This window comes from Coptis chinensis, chromosome 8 (genome assembly GCF_015680905.1).
Source record: "Coptis chinensis isolate HL-2020 chromosome 8, ASM1568090v1, whole genome shotgun sequence".
NCBI lineage: Eukaryota > Viridiplantae > Streptophyta > Magnoliopsida > Ranunculales > Ranunculaceae > Coptis > Coptis chinensis.
The window spans coordinates 26,166,161-26,186,874 of record NC_141463.1 but is presented as its reverse complement, the minus strand read 5'-3'; the positions used below and the strand labels follow the sequence as shown (position 1 = coordinate 26,186,874).

The following is a 20,714-nucleotide window of genomic DNA, read 5'->3' as shown; positions in this document are numbered from 1 at the left end:
GTTGTTCACAATTGCAAATTGAATGAAATCAGCCACCCCTTGTTTGTACACATCTCCAAATCTGTCCAATTCATTCATCCACTCTTTCTGAATTGGCCGAGACATTCTACAAAATTAGACACATGGGGGGTTGAACAAGCACATTGTGCAATCTATCAATTTGATACAACATAATACACAATCAAACCTTGAATATAGACATAGAGCACTAAGGCTTTTGTGTAAGTCGTTGAATCCTAAACTTGACTCCAACTACATCAAAAAATGCGGCTCTAAATCGGTCAAATAAGTAGCGGTATAGGTAGCAAGCAGCACTAGTATTCTCGAAATTCTAGCTAAGTCTATGATATTAAAGGAATACACTACACCATAAAAGGTGTTTACTAACGGTTATATCCGTTACTTATATTTTTACTAACGGTTATATCCGTTAGCTCTAGGGCGTCACTCTCACTTAAGCCAAAATTAGTAACGGATATAACCGTTACTAATAATAATTTTAGTAATGGTTATATCCGATAACTAACTGTTGATGACCCGATTAAAATTTTCATTGATGACCCGATTAGTAATGGATGTGCTATTTACTAACTACTGTTTGTAACGAAAATATCCGTTTGTAAATTGTAGCCACTAAAAAAAAACCCGTGGGTCAAATAATATTATTTAACCCATTTTATTTTGGGCTACTGTTGGCTGAACTTTGCACTAGCACACCATAATAAAAAAAAAAAATGAACTCCATTCATTTAAACTGACTGATCTGCCATTCCTAACACAAAGTGCACCACTCAATCATTCAAGTCACAAAACACACGTATCTCATTCATTATAAATATCAAGCAGTCTTGACCAAAAAAAAAATTACCGACAAAATCAACCACATCTACAGATCTAATTCACTACAATTACACTTAATCTGTCGAATCTAAAACTTCATCTTTTTCTCTTATATGTTTCTACATGCAAGGCTTGCTTCACAACACCTGCAAATGGTATAAAAAAAAAGAGAAAGTTATTACAATTGACACTACCACTATATAGTAAAAATAAGTCTAGCTATACTAGGAAAAAAAAAAAAAAAAACCAATAAAAATAAGTCGATCTGCTAGAAAAAAAAAAAACCAAAATAGAAACGGTCGATATAGGGTAGCAACTATAGTCCTACATGAAATATATATAATATGCAAAGTATACCTAAAAAAAGCAGTCGATCTCCTAACTCAAGTACAAAGCTTTGATTTGTAGATAATAGCTTCTTGTAGTTTTGTAATGGAAGTGAGTCGCAGAAGTGACAATCGAAGAAACCCTTCATCGATAAGGAAAATGCCCAATAAAACTTACATATTATATGAAAATCTAAAGCTATTCAGTTCAACTTGATTAATTTTATAATATTAGAGGTACCACACCATGGCGGAACATTTCTAACATATTTTTAGTGTAAGGTGCGTAAAATCTAAAAAGTGTATCAAAGAAATGTATAAAGTCAATATGTATATTGTATCTTATGCCATGCAAGCCCACTTGCATGTCTCATTAGACTCACATACTATGTATGAACGTTCACGCATAAAGAATACGATTCACATACCTGTGTTAGGTCTAGCTCCTTGTTGAACCACTTTGGTTAATCTGCATCGATTGGAATCAGGTTAGCATTTGATGGAATTGACAATGAAGGACATAGAAAAAGTTAAAAAACTTAGCACAAGGACACTACCATCAGCTAAAAATCTACCTCGGCATTGATGCACAATCATACAAATCTGAAACTTATGGACAACAAAACTATAGATACATGGCTTTTACTGAACCCACAAAAGTCCAACCAGATATATATAACCTAGCTTGCAAGCACTTCAAACCTACCTAATCCAACAAAACATACTAAGAAAATTAAGGAGTATGACAAATTTTTGTTGTAGTAAGTTTTAAATGAGTTTTCACTAACTAGATAGTTTAAGCCAATAGGGCATCTGTTTTCCAGTTGCGAAAGTTGCCTTCACTTTTCCCTTTCTTTCACCAATTATCTGGCTAGTAAGAACTATATCTCAATTTTTCACTTCAATGTCCAACCACGTAACCCAAGCTAAAGTTAGCAAACACAATTAAATTTGTCGGAGCTGCATTGAGTTCTGTCCGTAGCACTAGGAAGCAAAATAATTTCTCATATGATGATGCATGGTATTCAGGGATTTTAATACGCTATAACTGATAAAAGAAAACCAAGATAAGCATTTAAAATGAATCTCTTTGTCTTAAGTAAGCATGCCTGTTTTGTAACGAACTCCATGACTTGAGCTGCACTTAGATTGCTACCAGGTTTTCTCACAACAAATGCCATGGGAATCTACCCTGCTTCTTCATTAGGGTACCTGTCATAGTGATGCAAAAGAGTGAATCAGAAAATTATGAGCAGCCTTCAGGTCAACAACACGGAAAATCAATTAGCACGAACGCACGACTGCAACTCGTAATTAGTAAATTTTACAATGGCAAATTTATCTGGAAAAGGACCATGAGGTTAGATTTAGATCTTGCAGTACACCAGAGTTCCAAGCTTCTTTTTAAATCAAAGAAATTGAGTGAAATGATTCATATAAAAGTTAACCATTAATAGGGGACTACAGGTGACAAAATATTAGATTCTCCACCAGACTAAAATAGAATTCTATTCAAAAAGTATAAATAGTGGAATATCGTTGGATGTGTATACCTGTTTTTACCAAAAAAAGTCGCCTTAATCTCATACTTCCCACATAAAAGAAGAGACCACCCAGACGAGTTAATAATAACAATATCTCAAACATATTAAGTGAATGTTTACTAGTCATCTTTGAAGGTCGATATAATTGGACCAAGCGGCCGCCCTTCCACATATTAAATACACATAGGTTTGTTCAATAAAGTACCAAACAAATATTCACTTATCCATCAACCCAATTTTCAGACCCAAATCATAAATTAATTAAGAAATGACAGATTCCAAACCCCATATTATGGAATGAAACATGGATAGCACTTTGCAATAAAGTGTCTGATGTCCACTCATCGAATATCAACCAATAAAAGCACCATATATTGCAACTAATTTCAAAATGGATTCTAGTTGTACCAACGCATAGTTGTTTGATCATATCATAATAAACATGGTTTAAGTAACGTACGTTGGTTGTAGTCCAAGCGAGTACCACTGTAATTGCATGAATCCCAGTACTCCCCAACAGAAAAGATTGGCTTTGCCCCCTCAATGTATTCTTTGACATACTTCGGCGCATAGCTAAGTTGAACATCAAGAAATGTATATTGAGCTAATAAGTACGAAAATCAAGTTCACAAAGATTATAAAAACAATTATGATCTACTGACCCTTTTGCAAAGTCGAAACGAAAATCCTGGAATTCGACATTATTGCGGAGCCAGGATATCCACTGGATAATATCTTTCTGAACAAAAGTTTGGGTATGATCTATGTTGGGAATCTCGTGGAAGTTGTCACCAGTGCTTTGGTTTCCCTAGACCAGTCATGCAAATAGGTTTACACATGTACAACTCTACTTGTTGATGAAATATCTAAAAACAGTACTTAAAGCAATTCAGGAGGGAAAACGAAGAGCATAATAAATAATTTTTACCAGTGCACCAGAACAAGAGGTGACAACACGTTCATCCCATGATAATGGCACCTCATCATAAGGATTATATCTTCCCCCATTCCCTTGGGTAGTTCCAACACGATGATTAATAACGATGTCAGCCATTGCTCTGACATTGTACTGCTTCATCTTTTGCAGTAAAGTTTTTAACAAGTGCTCAGACCCATAAGCGGAGTTTAGGGAATAAAGATTCTGTACATGGTAGGTAACCTTCAAGAGAGGTCAAAAGAAGGAGATAAAACCACAAGCTGTGTATACTTAAAGTAACAAAATTGGCAAACCACTTCTAAGATAGCTGACCTTCAGGTGAGAAGGAATATGTTGCATGTGGTATCCATACTGATGTAAACCCAGATTTTGAAATATCAGAAACCTTTCAAAGTTTTGCCACCAATCATTTTTATGCGACTCCCAATTGAAAGCCTGGTTTTCATCAAACCAGGGAGCATAACAAGCACGTAGTATAGACAAACAACGTGGTATTGCATGGATTTATTGTAAACGATCGATTCTAAAGCACACAGATCATTGCTAATATTCTCGTTTTAATAATATATAACAAGTTTGAAACGCTAATACCACAAACTAATATTGGGGGAATCCTGTGTACAGATATAAATATTTCCCCAATCAATTAAAATATTTAGGATGTCATCTTTGTCGACTTTACCTGGATAAGGATTTCCTTTCCATCCCGTAGCACTGTAACCGCATATGATTACAAATGCAAACTGTAGTCAGCATCGGCGAGTATTAGAACATGTCCTTCTCCAAAGTACATGTTGTAAGGTGTTGCACAATAACCCACTGAACATAATTAGTTTTTTTACTAAAATATTTATATAACAAACAATTGAAATAAAAATCCACAAATAAGAAAAGCAATACTCTGATCTCCCTCCTGACATATAAATCAAAGAGGAAGTAAGCAGTTGCTTATATTGAAAGGACGTTACCTGATCTTTGTACACTACTTAAGTCCCAAAAATCAAAATCAAAATAGGAAAGAAGAAAGCAAATCGAGCTGCATCTGTGTCCTACAACAAATATATACAAATTTTAGTGAGTAAAATTTTTAGCCATTCAATGACATGTGTGTCAGGTTCTACGTGGCCAGAAGTGGACATGGATCCAATTCAGTTTAATAGGCTACTTAGTTTAGTTCAATCAATAGAGCACTAACCCCAGCTATTAAACCAACAAAGATTTAACCTTTTACGTCAAAGAAACTTAGCGACAACAGGGAAACTATTGCGAAACCAGCAGATAATAGTTCCTCTTGCAAACAAAAGAAAAATGACAGATGGAAGAGAAGAAACAACAGTACCTCAAATTCCAAAGATACCTCCTTTAATCGAAAGGTTCATACACAATTAGTTATATATGCTCCTATAATTCTCAAATTGAGAAACCCAAAAAGAAAAATAATTAGAATTTTGTGCTAGAGAGAAATCATACCGAAAGGGGGTTTACCTGATTCATCTTCCTACTTTAAGCTAGCTTACCTCCTCGATCTAGTTCGTCGTCCTAAACCATAGAAAAAAGAGAGAAAGGTTCCAGAAAGGTTCCTCTAAAGTTTGAATAAAAATGGTTGTCTTCCTCTTTGATAGATGGATCTGGAACCCTAAACTTCATTGCAAGAGGAGTGGGAACTCGTGTAGGCAGACGAGCTTGAGAGAAGAGAGTTGTGACTTGTGAATAGATCGACCCTTTCGGATTTTGGACTTTATTTAATAATTTTTTTTTAAGTGTGTTTTATTTTCACTTACTCTAACGGATATAATTGTTACCCAAAATTAGAAAATAAAGAAATTCTTGGAAAATAAATATAAAAAAAGGCGAAATAGAAGTAAAGTAACGGATACTACAATCCCTAACGCTTATATCCGTTAGAAAGCCAGTAACGGATATAAGTGTTACAAATGAAAATTTTGCACTGTTACAAAATGGCTATTCTGGTGTAGTGATAGCTATAAATAGAATTAACTAACTACTTAATTGGTGTGTGCACTACCAATTAACTCCTAGGGATACATAGAACAAGTATACATTGATCCACAATCCTAGTTCTCCTTTAATTAAAGTAAGTAGCACAAAGTGAATTCAAGTAGTAATATTAAACATGTAGAATATAGATCTTTTAGTCTACCATGCATGAGAATACTTTACTTCACCTTAGCAAATTATACGAAAGCTTACCATTTACACCATTTACAAAGAATACTAACAAAGAAAAATTGATTTAATCTGCTGTAACATTGGGCTATACTACCCACCTTAGGCAGGCACCGCCGTCAAACCCTCAATCGACATATCTATCTAAGCAACCACATACACTTCATCACTATTTCACCACTGAACATAAGAAAACTTCAAGCAACAGCAGCTATCAATACTCAGTCGACGTCAAATTGTGTACCGATGAAAAACTTGAGTCCGTAAATTTAGATTTACCATGCTATTGTGATAGTAGTGACAAGTACATCGACCATTGTGAGGATGACAATGGCGATATTGCTACTCTAGATATGGTGGCCTCTTGTGATGGCATAATTTGTTTACACCATCGTTTAAGCAAGTAGATTTCATTATGGAACCCCGCAACAAACCTATTTACACAAAAACCTAGCATGCTTCATTTTCTAACAACAATGCTACATATACAATTACTTCACCTGTTTCTAACTTGTTATGTAGATAATCTGAAAATAAATTTTCTTCCCCTTCATGACTACATGACACTTTTATTGAAAAAAGAGACCTTGATGCATCAAATAGCTTTCAATGAAAATATATACTCTCTACACAAACCATATACACATTTCCCAGTATGTAAATTCCAAACAAAGCAAACACGGCATAATGCAGTCAGTACTATTTAACTTAGCCATCCTAATCAAGCTCTATGAAATGCAATATATCTTATCAATTTCAATGAAAAGTTGATCAAATCAAACAATAACCCATATGCATATATATTCTTTATAAATCAAAGACATAATAACCTTTAAACAACAAAACATACCCCTTGGATTCTCTTTCCAGTAACAAGGCACTTAGGTCCACTAGCCCTCTTCTTAGTCGTCTGGTAAACAAGCTTTCCACCTAATCAAAGTCAGTTCACACTTTTAAACATATGGGTACTCGTAAAAATCTAAATAACATCTAAATATCATTTAAAATTAGAATATGAACTAATGAACACCAACACCAAGTGTTCATTAACCAAGAAAACAAGTCCTCAAAAATAATCATCACAACAATACATTTTTTTTGTCGACCAATTTCTAAACCGAACCAAAACCACCACCCGGATTGCAAACTTTTCGAAGTAGTGAAATTTTGTCCGGGTAAAATGGTATCAGTTGGATTGTCAAAACTAAACCAAATGGTTACTGACTCATTTCTCAAAGACAAGTTACCTGAGCCATCAAGTGTTCCATTAGAAATGCCTTTATTTGACGTTCTAGATTCCCAAACGAGGCTACCTGAACCGTTAGTTAAATGAAGGTTCCCACTGAGTTGGAGTTCAAAACGAGCTGAAGAATCGACAATGCCAAAGTCCCCACCAGTTTTCCATACTGGAATGCCAGAGAAGGATATTGCAGCAGAAAAAAAAAAAGTTGGATGATGGACTCACATCAAACGCAGCTGATGCTGCAGTAGCTGTGGTCAAAGAGATGCAAAGTTCTGAGGACGTGACTTGTCAAGAACCTTTATGTCTCCGTTATGAGGAGAACATCTTGGATGATGAGAATGCTTTAAGTTCTACTGATAGGTTCGTACAGTTCAAAGAAAGAACTGAAATTACGAATGCCAATAATGGTGCAATCACGATTGGAGAAAATATTAGAAACAGAGAAGAGTCAGCTCCAGAGTCCTCTCCAAGTACTCTTGTAGAAAATATTGGACAGTCAGAAGAAGGAACTTAGGCTACTAATGCCGATAATGGTGCAATAATGATGTTAGAAGATAGAGGAAAAAGACAAGAGTCACTCTTGAGTCCCCGTGGGTATTGCTATAGCGGCTTCGATGAAAATGATGATGAGGAAAGACTTCTTGTTGAGGATGATTTCGAAGTTCTTGTGGCGAAATAATAGGTTCAAATTTGATGAACTGGCAACTAATATAGACAGTGGAACATAATCACCCGATATTAGAACGCGTCGCCCATATTGCTCGGATTCGAATAAAAACCAGTCACTTTGATATCTCTTTCCAGAGTCCGCCGATATTTTCCGAACAATGACCCAACATTTGATAATTCGTTCATTTGAAGCCAACATAATTGCCCCAGGTAGTCTGTAGCAGCAAAAAGGGTTTATTTTAGTGTCCAATTTTCTCTACTTTCTTTGCAATCCATGTATAATCTTCCATGAGCTTCAGAACAAGAAAAAAATGTGCTCAAAGTTAATTGGTACGAACCCTTTATTGTGTTTTTGTCACACCTCTAAAGCTATGTGTTTAGCCACTCTCTTATCAATCCAGTTGCAGTTAAGCACACTTCAATGCTGCATCCAACCTTAGTCTTAACTCTTAACTCTTAACTGAAATACATCTCAATGTTATTCTCTGGGCCAAGCCCTTAATGATTTTTTTAGCTTTTGGACCAAAATCTAATAAGCGTAATATACTATATTTCAAAGTGGGCAAAAACCCTAGTAGCCTACAATTTTTGTTCATAGTTTCCTACTACTACTATTCTACTAATCATGGAACTATATTTCAAAGTGGGCAAAAACCCTAGTAGCCTACAAGTTTTGTTCTTAGTTTCCTACTACTACTACTATTCTACTAATCATGGAACATTACCCAACCATGTCATAGTATGAAACTTAAAACATTCCAAACCAACGAAGAAACAAAGAAAAGATTTTATATTTCAAGAGGGCAGCACAGTTCTCTACCAGAGGAACTACTCTGTGACATATATGGGGATGAAAGTAACAGAGAAAGAATTGTTGGCAGAAGTCCATGAATAAGGTTATAATCTAATGTACAAACTGATATTTATAGTTGGTTAGATTTAGGATTTGGTTATAAATTATAATCATTTATGTCTAACATAGGAACACCATGAATAAGAGTGTAATCTAAATTATTAAAAGCTGAATTTCTTACAAGAACTCTGACCTCGCCTAAACTCTTTGTATGTTTTGAAATTCCTTAAACAGTGCTTTCTCGAGGATTATGTCTGAAAAGTTCTCCAACATCACCTTTTAATGTGTCAAACTGTCACCTTTTAACCATTTTTTCCACGGATAATCAGGTATCATCAAATAAAATTTTACAATAATGTACGTACCTCGTGCTTTTCTCTGGATTGGTCTGTAAACAGGATTGGATCGAGATGATAATTAGATCGAGATGATAATATAAAACTGGATTGGATTGAGATGATGATTTTGAGGAAAAAGATTTCAATTTTAGGGTTCTTGAAATGCGGCGGTGAGAGAGAGCGAGAGGAGAGAAAGAAAGTTATGTTTTATATTTCGACCAAAATAATAGAGCGCGATTTTTTTTTTGTTTCCCTCTTTCTCGAAATTTTCAAGCCACGCCCCTACCGCCAACATCGGATATTCCTTGAAGCCTTCAAAGATAGTTTGTAACACTTATCCCACACTTTTTAAGCGTTAGCAATTAATTCATGAAAATTCACCCAAATAAAGCAACGCTTTACAACATTGCCAACGCTTATTTAACGTTGGCAATTTGCTAACGGTCAATAACCGTTGCAAATCAAAAAAGGTGCGTGTTGCAAATATTCTATTATGGTGTAGCGATCTAGAACATTAATTTGTCTGAGATTGCTGGAGATTGAGCTGAGACTGGGCAATAAGCTCTAGAATACTTTCAAACTTCTGATTTTTCTGTGATAGCAAAGTAATAGCATTCTCCAGGCTGGCAGGTTCGGCATAATTTCTCATAGGATTAGGCACTAACTTTCCACTTGTATTGGAATTCTGTTGAGAGTATAATTGTTGTTGAGGAACCAACTGTGAAGCTTAACTTGTCTGTGTAATATAACTTTGATCTTGAGAACACAGGGGTCCAGCCGTTCTGTCTCCAATAATTGCCTTGAAAGTTATTACCACCTTGGTTGGGCCTCTGAAATGAGTTTATATTGTACTCTCCAACTGATGCATGTTGACAGTAACCAGGACATTCTAGAGTTGCATGGGAAGTGTCCGAACAGACTTCGCAGTATCGGCTAGCTTGCATGACTGGGAGAGATTTAGCTTGAGACTTGTTGATCTTAGAGGGATTCATGGAAACTAGTTGAATTTCTTACTCAAAGTTTCAATGCTGGTGGCCAGGCTGGCCAATGTAGACTTTAGTTCTTGATCTGATTGTTCATGTGCTTGGTAACCAAATTGCTTTGGCTCCCCCTCCGTGCTAGCGACATCCTCATTTCTAGTAATATATTGTTGTGTTTCTTCAACTAAATTCTCGAGAAAGTTGTAAGCTTCCTCTCCATCCATCGATGTAAACTTGCCTTTGTGCATTGACGGTATCATCTGCTTATTCATCATTGAGAGTCCTCGATAGAAAAAATGAGCCAGTGTGCTCTTGTCGTATCCATGATGTGGACACGAGACTAGCATATTGTTGAATCGCTCCCAACTATAATGATATTCTTCAGTCGCTTTTCCTTTGAAATTGATGATAGCTTGCTGCATGGCATCTGTCTTCTGGGGAGGGTAGAATTTGTTCATAAACTTTGTTCTCAACTTCTCTCAGTTGTTGATTGAATTGATCGGCTGTGCAGTTAACCATTTGGATGCTTTACCTTCGAGTGAGAATGGAAAAAGAATTAACTTGATACTCTCATCCCTAATATTCTGGTTCTTGAAAGTTCTGAGGACTGATAGAAATTTGTTCATGTGAACATATGGCTGAACATTGTCTGAACCATTGAAATTTGGAAGTATAGAGATTACTGATGCTCTAAGTTCAAACTGGTTAGATTCTGTCTCTAGAAAAACAATACTGCTGGGTGGGTCTCCAATAATTGGCGAATAGAAATCACTCAGCTTCTTCCTCTGTTATGCTTGCATGGGTGGGATAGCTTCAGGATTATTGTTGTCCACAACACCTCCATCATTGCGTGCGGCCATTGTATCAATCTTGTCTAGTATTCTTGTGAGTCGGTTGTTAAACCTTATCCACTGTTGTGTTCTTACCAAATGATGATATGGAGGACGGGGCATACACTAGAAAATGTTATATGAAAATGATGAAAAACTATCCTACAATGCTTGAATAATATGCAACTATTCTAAATTATACTAAAATGTAAAACTACTTTCCTTCAATTGGGTTGGGCTTTGCAGCTAGTATCTCACCCGTTGTCTAAAGCTGTCTCTTCTAGGGTTATGGTGAATCACTTGGATTGCTTAAGTACCACAGCCCACAAACGATAGCCCATTTGTCAAGATTCAGACAAGAAATACTAGAGTTTGATGTTTCGCTGTGTTGGCTTACAACTTCAATTGTTGAAAAGGTCATAAATGTAATTATACTAGAAAGCAATAAAACTAAACTATGATGCAACTATACTAAGAATGAAATAAAAAGAATAAAGATTCGATTAACATGGATGGTAGATCTTGTCTTCGAGATATCCTTCAAGCTTCTCTCTTTCTCAAAAGGATGGATGATGTGGCTAAAATTACCTGAAGATCCAAAGTTCTAATCTTGAAAGAAAACGTTAAACATAAACAACTTAAAACGGTAGCGGTGCCATTTGACCTTGCTCCTTTTTGTGTTTAAGATGGCATATGGATGATGCAAATAGATGATGGTCGTTGAACAAAATAGAAGAGTATCAAAACCTAATTATCTCTCAATAAGTCAAAGATGAGTAGGATATCGTTCCACTTTTAAGTGTATGTTTATATAAAGGACAGGACTGGAAAGGGGGTTTGAGGGATTAAAAACTATGATTATAGATATTGTAGATTCTAATGCTAAACTAAACTAAACTAACTAAACTATTGAGAATTTATAAGAGAGGGAATTCAAGAGATTATAATCCACCGATACTTTTGATCTGTGACCTTATGCTTCATGGTTATTCTCACAAGTAAACTACAATTAGGCAATCGAGCGAGTGCCAATGCCCTCTTGGACGAAACATCATTAACAATTAACTCTACTCAAGGTTGTTTCTAAGTTTATGTTACTAGTATCTTATTTCCTTTTATGTGAGCTTGGGCAGCTATTCAATGAATCACCATCTACGACAAACACAAGGAATACTTCCCTTACTATAAAACACTACACAACTAGAAGAAAAGTAGAGAATAATAGTATAATATTCAATTACAATAAATAAAATCCTATTCTAGCATTATATTCAATTGCAATAAATAAAAGCATGTCATTAGCAAATATTCAATTGCAATAAATAAAACCCTAAATCAACATGATATTCGATTGCAATAAATAAAAACCTTAATCTATACTTCCATCCCCTGGTCTGAGCAAAGAAACTAATAACTAAAAACATAAAGAACTAACCTGATTGGAGAATACCATAAACCAAAAGAATCAACAAACCCTAAGCACCGGCTTTATATTCTCCTTTGAAGGAGAAGATTAGCCTTCCATAAAGAAGGAAGAACACGAAGAACGAGAAGAAGAAGAGTCGAAGAACATAAGACTAGAAAGACTAACTTATTAAGACTCGGCTAGTTAAAACCGAATCTTTTATTATTAATCTCTCTCTACCTCAAGTTCTGGAGACAAGAGTATAAGTGAATTGGCCAATTACATAAGGCACTTAGGTCCTCTATTTATAGGAGTTACAATGAGTTCTAGAAGCATTCCAAACTGCCATTTGTTTCCTAATACAAATCAACTTCTTTTAGAGTCCAACTTCGTCTCCAAAACTGAGAAAGAAGTGGCTACTGTGTCGTTTCACGCATATGGACGCATGATCCATGCGTCTCAGATGCGAGCAATGCGTCTGGATACACAATCCATGCGTCCCAGACGCAGAAGTCTATTTTCCATTTTTTGCTCTATCCTTCTATCCTCTTTTGCGGGCTTTGGTCCAAGCAAAGAATCCTTTGGCCTTGGGCTTCCAAGTAGGCTTTAAAATAGGTCCAAGTCGCATCTTTAATAGCTTCAATTCCTTAGCCTTCTCCATGATTGTCCACGGGCTTTCCATGTGATCTTTAATGCTCCGAATTGCTCCGTTTTACCCCTTTTTCTCTAATATTCCACAAAACTCTCTTTTTCACCTGTAGAATCATAAAACATAACTTACAAATACTATTAGTCCACTAAGATGGCTAAACAAGAGGTATAATCGAGGGTTAAATTGCACTTTTTGAGCACTTATCACCATCTGTTCTAAACTCCAAGGTACCCACAAGGCAATTGCCAGGCTGAAGGCTCTAACAGGGTCATCTTGGATAACATGAAGCATAAATTAGACGACGCGAAAGGTTTATAGGTTGAGGAACTACCTAAAGTCTTATGGACATACCGAACTACACCCAGACGGTCAACTAGCGAATCCCCATTTTCACTGACCTACGGAACTGAAGTTGTCATACCTCCAGAACTAGTAGCTCCCACTCAGAAGTCAGATGTTGTGCACACTCTAGACAATGAGGAGTTGTTATTGTAGAGAAATGAATCTCCTAGATGAAAAATGAGAAGGTGTTGCACTTCGCTTAGCTGCTAACCAACAGATTCTGAAGAGATCATACGACAAGAGAGTCCAGATTTGATCTTTCAAATCAAGATATCTAGTTTTGCGCGAGATCCCAGAGCCCAACGGCATGCTTGGGCCCAACTGGGAAGGACCATACATCATCGACAAGGTTGGTCGAACTGGTTTTTATTATCTACGCACTGTTGATGGGGACGTTCTTGTCAAACCATGGAACGCGCAGCACCTTCGCAAGTACTATCAGTAAATTGTTATTCTATGCTTTTCTATACATTGTTCAGTCTTCTCCAAGTCATCAATAAAGTGCTTCACATTGCCATCGAATTTATTCCTTGCATTAGTTCTTTATTTATGATCCACAATGGACTAAGCCTTTAGGGAATTATCTTCTCACTATCTGTTCAAGAATATTGTATGCCAATTTGCTTTAGAACAAGTGACACTGAGTATGGGAAAGTTGAACTGTACTCCAGATCCTTTCCCATTCCCACGCAGCTGGAACTGTCAGGGAGAAGGTTTTTTTTTTTTTTTTTTCTTAGAAAGACTAACTTATTAAGACTCGACTAGTTAAAACAAAATCTTTTATTATTAATCTCTCTCTGCCTCAAGTTCTGGAGACAAGAGTATAAGTGAATTGGCAAATTACATGAGGCACTTAGGTCCTCTATTATAGGGGTTACAATGAGTTCTAGAAGCATTCGAAACCGCTATTTGTTTCCTAATACAAATCAACTTCTTTCAGAGTCCAACGTTGTCTCCAAAACTGAGAAGAAAGTGGCTACAGTGTCATTTCATGTGTTTAGATGCACGATCCTTGCGTCTCTGAAACATGAGCATTGTGTCTGGACGCACGATCCATGCGTCCTAGACGCAGAAGTCTATTTTCCCTCTTTTGTTCTATCCTTCTATCCTCTTTTGCTGGCTTTGGTCCAAGCAACGAATCCTTTTGCCTTGGGCTTCCAAATAGGCTTTAAAATAGGTCCAAGTCGCATATTTAATAGTGTCAATTCCTTGGCCTTCTCCATGATTGTCCACGGGCTTCCCATGTGACCCTTAATGCTCTAAATTGCTTCGTTTTACCCCTTTTTCTCTAATATTCCATAAAACTCTCTCTTTCACCTATAGAATCATAAAATATAACTTACAAACACTATTAGTCCACTAAGATGGCTAAACAAGAGGCATAATCGAGGGTTAAATTGCACTTTTTGAGCACTTATCACAACTCCCAACTAGCCTTTTGCTAGTCTCTTAGCAAATAAGATAAAAAAAAAAAGATAAGTGATCAAAATCACATCCTAATAACAAAAAATAAAATCCTAACTCATTTTTGCAGGCATCGCAATTGCATTTACCATATACAACAAGGCTTTAAACCTTTAAATATCCCAAAAAAGACGAGTTATAGTCTCGTGAGGGTTTTCAGGTGATATACCCACAAAATCAATCAATAGCATGTTCAAGAATGATAGTATTTTTCAGAGAGAGAAATTCCTTACCCACTTAGTGCTTACTCCAACAGACGGTCTCCATTGCTAACTACATTGCTGCAAAGACTCATAGATTATGATGGGAGATAGTAAAAATTAACAAAATTCTCAATCAAGGCTTATGTGTGTACTTTAGTCAATCTCCTATACTCTCCTATCCAAGAAACGGAATCCCTAGTTTACCTTTAGACACATAATCTCGACTTTCAATCCTCACCGGTCATACTCTTATAAAAGAATCTCTCAGAAGATGGTATATTATTTTACCTCATGTATTTGCGGAAAAGAATAATGGATACGAACATCCCACATACTACCTTGAAAAACGGACTTCTAGATGAAAGTAGTCTCATGGAAAGAATGTTAATCACATATGAAGTGTCGGGTCCTTCACTTTAGCATCCTCTCACCTATTCTAGATTTCATACCATACTGTAGTGACAAGTCATGGGTTATAACTTGGCTTGGGTATTGGTTTATGAAGGAAAGGTAAAAAGGATTCAAAGGTTGTTTCTGAAAACACTAGGGTTTTGCTACTTTCTTTGGAAGATTTCTTCAAATTCTGTATTGCAGAGAAAATTCTTCCTTTGTCTTAGCTTTTCCATCCATTCTGTTCAACTTTTTTTTTTTTTTTTAGCTCAGTGGTATATAGACCAAATCAACGAATAATGAGACGATATTACAACGACATAAAGAACTGAAAGATGTTGAGTCACTAAGACTCGGATTTTTCGTAAGACTCTCTAAAGAATGGGTATAAAGCTCAAGTCTCACGGGCTAAGTCTAAAAAAATATGCTTCCAGTTTACTAGGGATTAAATCTCTCTTCTAACAAATGTACATAAAACTGACCAAGTACTATGGTGGTGCCTTGATAAAGAATTCTATCAACAATAACTATTTCTGAGCATAATAAATAGTCTAAGTGGTAATGAAATCAACAATATCAACTATCTATCAAACTCAACACTAATCAGTATAGAATCTATATCCCAGACTCATCATTAAAATTTATTTTTCTTATGCTACTGATATAGAAACAAAAATATTTTTTGTTTTTGAAAACTAATTTTCAAAATTCATTTCTCAAGTACACCCTCCCCCAACTTAACATATGCATTGTCCTCAATGTATAGAAATTAAGTAAATGAAATGAATGAGAAAAGGGGAAGATGTTACCATTGATGTCGAATATCAAAATTAATCCCAAAAATAAAAGGAACATCCTCTGTGTCATCATCTATCTATATCATCTATCTACATCATCCAGACATCCATTATCATTACTATGGTGGTAAAGGGCACATCAGATACTATTGTCCTGTTAGAAAGAAAGATTTTCGTTAATCTTCTACACAGAGAAACCACAAGGCCTATTACACAATCATCAGACCTGAAATATTTCAAGATAGACAAGCAACTTCACCAGCAATCTTTCCAGCATATCAAGGAGTATTTTTTACAACCCACAAGGTGAGACCTCCTCATCCTCTAAACATTCGTCAAATTTTGGTAAGAAAATATGATCTCCTCACTCCAAATTGATAATGCATGATATATAGTCTTAGGGATCTGACTTAAAAAGACCTAACAAAAAAATGAAAAAAAATGAAAAATGAAAAATGAAAACTGAAAAAAAAAAAAAAAAAAATCTTGGTAAAAGGAAATGTTCTTATTTTTTAGATTAATTTTGATATTCGGCATCAAGGGTAACATCTTCCCTTTTTCTCATTCATTTCATTTACTTAATTTCTATACATTGAGGACAATGCATATGTTAAGTTTGGGGAGGGTGTACTTGAGAAATGAATTTTGAAAATTAGTTTTCAAAAACAAAAAAAATTTATACTGCTTAGTGTTGAGTTTGATAGATAGTTGATATTATTGATTTCATTACCGCTTAGACTATTTATTATGCTAGTGACATGTTTTTATTTATTGCAATAGAATATAATGCTAGAATAGGGTTTTATTTATTGTAATTGAATATTATACTATTATTCTCTACTTTTCTTCTAGTTGTGTAGTGTTTTAGAGTAAGAGAAGTACTTCTTGTGTTTGCCTTAGATGGTGATTCATTGAATAGCTGTCCAAGCTCACATAAAAAGAAAGAAGATACTAGTAACATAAACTTAGGAACAACCTTGAGTAGAGTTATTCGTTAATAATTTTTCATCCAAGAGGGCATCGGCACTCGCTCGATTGCCTAATTGTAGTCTACTTGTGAGAACAACCATGAAGCAAAAGGTCATTGAATCAAAAGTATTGGTAGATTCTAATCTCTTGAATTCCCTTTCCTATAAATTCTCAATAGTTTAGTCAGTTCAGTTTAGTTTAGCATTAGAATCTAAAATCTCTACAATCATAGTTTTTAATCCCTCAACCCCCCTTTCCAGTCCTGTCCTTCACATAACGTACACTTAAAAGTGGAACGATACCCTACTCATCCTTTACTTATTGAGGAATAATTAGGTTTTGATACGCTTCTATTTGTTCAACGACCATCATTTATCTACATCATTCATACACCATCTACACACAAAAAGGAGCGCATATCTTCGACTCTTCTTCTTCTCATTCTTCGTGTTCTTCTTTCTTTATGGAAGGTTAATCTTCTCCTTCAAGGGAGAAGATGAAGCCGGTGCTTAGGGTTTGATGATTCTTCTGGTTCATGGTATTCTTCAATCAGGTTAGTTATTTATGTTTTTAGTTATTAGTTCCATTGCCCAGACCAGGGGATAGAAGTATAGATTAAGGTTTTTATTTATTGCAATCGAATATCATTCTAGTTTAGGGTTTTATTTATTGCAATTGAATATTTGCTAGTGACATGCTTTTATTTATTGTAATTGGATATAATGCTAGAATAGGGTTTTATTTATTGTAATTAAATCGTATACTATCATTCTCTACTTTTCTTCTAGTTGTGTAGTATTTTAGAGTAAAGGAAGTGTTCTTTGTGTTTGCCTTAGATAGTGATTCATTGAATAGCTACCCAAGCTCACATAAAAAGAAAAAAGATATTAATAGCGTAAACATAGGAACAACCTTAAGTAGAGTTATTCGTTAATGATGTTTCGTCCAAGAGGGCATCAACACTCGCTCGATTGCCTAATTGTAGTCTACTTGTGAGAACAACCATGAAGCATAAGGTCACAGATCAAAAGTATCGGTTTCTAATCTTTTGAATTCCCTCTCCTATAAATTCTCGATAGTTTAGTTAGTTTAGTTTAGTTTAGCATTAGAATCTACAACATCTATAATCATAGTTTTTAATCTCTCAAACCCCCTTTCTAGTCCTGTCCTTCATATAAGCATACACTTAAAATTGGAATGATACCCTATTCATCCGTTACTTATTGAGGGATAATTAGGTTTTGATACGCTTCTATTTTGTTTAACGACCATCATCTATGTACATCATCCATATACCATCTTAAACATAAAAAGAAGCAGTGTCAAATGGTGCCAAATTCTTTGGCCATAGGCTTTTAAAATAGGTCCAAGTCGTATCTTTAATAGCTTCAATTCCTTTGCCTTCTCCATGATTGTCCACGGGCTTCCCATGTGATCTTTAATGCTTTGAATTGCTCCGTTTTACCCCTTTTTCTCTAATATTCCACAAAACTCTCTTTTTCACCTGTAGAATCATAAAACATAACTTACAAATACTATTAGTCCACTAAGATGGCTAAACAAGAGGCATAATCGAGCGTTAAATTGCACTTTTTGAGCACTTATCACCATCTGTTCTCAACTCCTAGGTACCCACAAGGCAATGGCCAGGCTGAAGCCTCTAACAGGGTCATCTTGGAAAACATGAAACATAAATTAGACGACATGAAAGGTTTATGGGTTGAGGAACTACCTAAAGTCCTATGGGCATACCGAACTACACCCAGACGGTCAACTGGTGAATCCCCATTTTCACTGACCTACTGAACTGAAGCTGTCATACCTCCATAACTAGTAGCTCCTACTCAGAAGTCAGATGTTGTGCACACTCTAGACAATGAGGAGTTGTTATGTAGAGAAATGGATCTCCTAGATAAAAAATGAGAAGGTGTTGCACTTCGCTTAGCTGCTAACCAGCAGATTCTGAAGAGATCATACAACAAGAGAGTCCAGATTCGATCTTTCAAATCAAGAGATCTAGTTTTGCGTGAGATCCCAGAGCCCAACGACAAGCTTGGTCCCAACTGGGAAGTACCATACATCATCGACACGGTTGGTCGAACTGGTTTTTATTATCTACGCACTGTTGATGGGGACGTTCTTGTCAAACCATGGAACGCGTAACACCTTTGCAAGTACTATCAGTAAATTGTTATTCTATGCTTTTCTATACATTGTTCACTCCTCTCCAAGTCATCAATAAAGTGTTTCACATTGCCATCGAATTTATTCCTTGCATTAGTTCTTTATTTATGATCCACAATGGACTAAACCTTTAGGGAATTATCTTCTCACTATCTGTTCAAGAATATTGTATGCCAATTTGCTTTAGAACCAGTGATACTGAGTATAGGAAAGTTGAACTGTACGCCAGATCCTTTCCCATTCCCACGTAGCTGGAACTGTACGCCAGTTCTTTCAAACTACGATTATCCTCGATAGGTTAAGCCTTTAAGGAATCCGACAACACTAATTGTTCTATAAACTATATGTCAATTTGACTTGGAGCAAGAGATAGTGTTCTTGAGAGCCCGAACTGTATGCCAGTTCCTACCGCTCTCGAAACATCAACATAGGAGTTGCTGGAAATATCTGGGTTGGATCCAGATCCTAGCACGCAAATCATGGGTCGTGAACTGTATCAACATGATGGCGCTGAGGAAGACTCTTCCACTGTTGTTCTGGTGATAACCTATTTATTTTTCAAATAAATAGAACCTATCATTATTAAACACAGTGTCGTGCTCATTGCACCAAGTTACTTCCGCAAAGACATATGACTCTCTTGCGATCAAACTCCAAATTACAGTTAACTTGAATGGCTCCCATGATATCCTGACCAGATTCTGGTCATGCCTTATTTTAATCTGTTTAGCCTACTAGGGTCACCTATTATTGTTCCAAATGAACTTTGGGGGAATCAGGGGTAGAGTATGCATAGTAACACATGTCATATAACATAAAGTGTTTCTAATGTATACATAAACTAGAAGTGCTACAGAGCTTAGTAACTAAATAGTACGTATGCATAAAATAGAAGAGCTGCAGAGCTCAGTAAGTAAATTATATGTGAGATATATAACTCAATATTACAGATCTATAGAATAATTATTTAAAAATAATTGTTTATGTGAATCATCATCTAGAAAGCTTATGAAGCAGTGGTAGAATCAAATTTTGGTTCACCATCAGTGCTTGTTGTTGCACCATCGTCAAGAACTCGTGTTTCACTCTCAAGAACAGACTGTGTGGTTAGATTAGCTGGAACGGTTGAAGGATGAATAGAACACTCACCTGAAATTGGAACTAGCAGAAAAGGAAGTTGAACGGGAGGCATGTCATCATCGGTGTCTTCTTCAAAGGATGAGGAGGTATCAGGCATAAGTTCTTCCTGGATAGCTGAGATACTGGTGTCTAGATCAGGAAGCAAGATGAAAGGGTTAGTCACTCACCCCTGAGCATCTAACTGAGAGACATATCCAGTAGCCTCAAAAGCCTCCTCAAACTTAACTTGTCTAGTAGCATCGAAGGACTCTCAAGAAACATCAACTCTCAGAGCAAAACGAATGGCATTTTCAGCTGATCTCTTCTTCACCTCTTTCACCACTTGAGAATATAACTCAGAGGTCTCCGCCAAAAGGTCACCAACCTTCTTATCAGAGCGTAGACGTTTCTTTTTTAGAGCCATCTCATAGCCTGACATGAC

The 20,714-nt window shown here is 36.0% G+C and overlaps 1 pseudogene across 1 annotated transcript; it reads right to left on the bottom strand.

Moving 5' to 3' along the window:
• Nucleotides 1-726: 726 nt before the first annotated feature.
• On the bottom strand, nt 727-4,374 carry LOC147480777 (putative alpha-amylase 2; annotated as a pseudogene). Its single transcript, XR_015205448.1, has 8 exons — nt 4,330-4,374; nt 3,960-4,082; nt 3,639-3,869; nt 3,373-3,518; nt 3,171-3,283; nt 1,955-2,378; nt 1,595-1,635; nt 727-986 (listed from the first exon to the last, which is right to left on the bottom strand). The product of XR_015205448.1 is annotated as a putative alpha-amylase 2 (transcript).
• Nucleotides 4,375-20,714: the final 16,340 nt, after the last annotated feature.